We start from the raw sequence: 3,155 nt of genomic DNA on the forward strand, positions 1-3,155 counted from the left end.
TTACTGAGGAGGAGAGCTGGCCGGTTCACGCTCATCGGAGATCAGCTTTATAAAATGGCATTCTCTCGACCTCTGTTGAAGTGTGTCAGCTCGGAAGACGCCGAGTACATTCTCTAAGAGGTACACCAAGGATCTTGCGGAGGTCATCCAGGCGGCCGGTCTTTGGCTAGGAAGATCCTGTTGGGCGGATACTTCTGGCCAACGCTACACGAAGACGGCGCTCGAACCATCGCAACGTGTCTTTCCTGTCAGAAGTACCACAGTTGTTCTCATAGGCCGACGGAAGAAATGAAAGCGTCTACAGTGTCTTGCCCGTTCGACCAGTGGGGCATGGACATTGTAGGACCCTTCCCTATGGCGATCGGACAACGGAAGTTTCTATTGGTAGCAGTAGATTACTTCTCCAAGTGGGTGGAGGCCGAGCCATTGGCCAAGATAACCGAGCATATGGTCAAGAAATTCATCTGGCAGCACATCATCTGTCGGTTCGGCATCCCGCGTCGGCTCGTGTCGGACAACGGGCGGCAGTTCGTCGGAAAGCAGCTCGAGGAATGGTGCAATGGATATGGCATTCAGCAGCACTTCACGTCTGTGGCGTATCCCCAAAGCAATGGTCAAGCCGAAGTAGCCAACCGGGAGATACTCCGAATTCTTCGGGCTCGGCTCGACTACATGGGAGGAAGCTGGGTGGACGAGCTGCCGAGGGTCTTATGGGCAATCCGCACGACCCCAAGGAGGGAACGGAAGTAACACCGTTCCACCTAGTGTATGGAGGTGAGGCGGTCGTCCCAGTCGAAGTCGGCGTGGAGTCCGTCCGGATCCAGAACTACGACGAAGATAATTCCGAGCGGAGGAAGCTAGAATTGGACTTGATCGACGAGGAGCGAGCCAAAGCATCCGTCCGGTTAATGACCTACAGGCAGAGAATGAAGCAGAACTACAACCGCCGCGTGATTCCTCGAGCATTCCAGGTGGGCGACTTGGTCTGGAAGAAAGTGAAGCCGGTCGAGGACGTAAGCAAGCTGGAGGCTCCCTAGGCAGGACCCTTCAAGGTCGTCGAGAAGCTCCGATCTGGAGCCTACTACTTGGAGGATGAGGATGGACGGCGGCTGGTTAGTCCATGGAGCGCAAACCACCTCCAGCCCTATCGGGCCGGGTGAAAAGTGCGCTGATGTAATGAATTTTCATGAATTTTCTGTTTGGATGTATCCTTTGGCTGCAGGAATGAAAGTTATAAGAACAAAGCAAAGACACCTGAGCACTGTGCGCCTATCGGATAGTTGTATAAAGGCATGATGAAGATCCCGTGTCGTTCGGCCGGGCGTATATTATCCGAGCCAAATGCTTGATGATGAAGACCCCGTGCCGTTCGGCCGGGCGTATATTATCCGAGCCAAATGCTCGATGATAAAGACCCCGTGCCGTTCGGCCGGACGTATATTATCCGAGCCAGATGCTCGATGATGAAGACCCCGTGCCGTTCGGCCAGTCGTATATTATCCGAGCCAAATGCTCGATGGTGAAGACCCCGTGCCATTCGACCGGGAGTATATTATCCGAGCCATAGGCTCGATGTCGAAGACCCCGCGCCGATCGGCCGGGTTTGAGTTATGCTTGAAGACCGTCGAGCTCCGACGTTAAACCCTAGAGTCGAACCGGCGACTATAAACCCCCCGGCCTGAAGACCGTCGAGCTCCGACGTTAAACCCTAGAGTCGAACCGGCGACTATAAACCCTCCGTCTTGAAGACCGTCGAGCTCCGACGTTAAACCCTAGAGTCGAACCGGCGACTATAAACCCCCCGGTCGGAAGACCGTCGAGCTCCGACGTTAAACCCTAGAGTCGAACCGGCGACTATAAACCCTCCGGCTTGAAGACCGTCGAGCTCCGATGTTAAACCCTAGAGTCGAACCGGCGACTATAAACCCTCCGGCTTGAAGACCGTCGAGCTCCGACGTTAAACCCTAGAGTCGAACCGGCGACTATAAACCCTCCGGCTTGAAGACCGTCAAGCTCCGATGTTAAACCCTAGAGTCGAACCAGCGACTATAAACCCCCCAGTCGGAAGACCGTCGAACTCCGACGTTAAACCCTAAAGTCGAACCGGCGACTATAAAGCCTCCGGCTTGAAGACCGTCGAGCTTCGACGTTAAACCCTAGAGTCGAACCGGCGACTATAAACCCTCCGGCTTGAAGACCGTCGATCTCCAACGTAAAACCCTAGAGTCGAACCGGCGACTATAAACCCCCCGGTCGGAAGACCGTCAAGCAGCGACGTTAAATCTTAGAGTCGGACCGGCGACTATAAACCCTCCAGCTTGAAGACCGTCGAGCTCCTACGTTAAACCCTAGAGTCGAACCGGCGACTATAAACCCCCCGGTCGGAAGACTGTCGAGCTCCGACGTTAAACCCTAGAGTCGAACCGGCGACTATAAACCCTCCGGCTTGAAGACCGTCGAGCTCCGACGTTAAACCCTAGAGTCGAACCGGTGACTATAAACCCTCCGGCTTGAAGACCGTCGAGCTCCGATGTTAAACCCTAGAGTCGAACCGGCGACTATAAACCCCTCGGTCGGAAGACCGTCGAGCTCCAACGTTAAACCCTAGAGTCGAACCGGTGACTATAAACCCTCCGGCTTGAAGACCGTCGAGCTCCGACGTTAAACCCTAGAGTTGAACTGGCAACTATAAACCCTCCGACTTGAAGACTGTCGAGCTCCGACGTTAAACCGTAGAGTCGAACCGACGACTATAAACCCCCCGATCGGAAGACCGTCGAGCTCCGACATTAAACCCTAGAATCGAATCGGCGACTATAAACCCTCCAGCTTGAAGACCGTCGAGCTCCGACGTTAAACCCTAGAGTCGAACCGGCGACTATAAACCCCCCGGCCTAAAGACCGTCGAGCTCCGATGTTAAACCCTAGAGTCGAACCGGCGACTATAAACCCCTCGGCCTGAAGATCGTCGAGCAGCGACGTTAAATCTTAGAGTCGAACCGCAACTATAAACCCCCCGTCCAAAAGAAGATAATAAAAAGGTTGACCTGTGAGTCGAGCGGCCGATTGACCAAGTTACCAAAGGTACTTCGCTAACATCTAACGGGAATTCCATTTAAAGAAGTGGGTGTGTTCGGACGAGTGGCCCGATTATC

The sequence above is a fragment of the Zingiber officinale genome, chromosome 6B (assembly GCF_018446385.1).
Source record: "Zingiber officinale cultivar Zhangliang chromosome 6B, Zo_v1.1, whole genome shotgun sequence".
Classification (NCBI taxonomy): domain Eukaryota; kingdom Viridiplantae; phylum Streptophyta; class Magnoliopsida; order Zingiberales; family Zingiberaceae; genus Zingiber; species Zingiber officinale.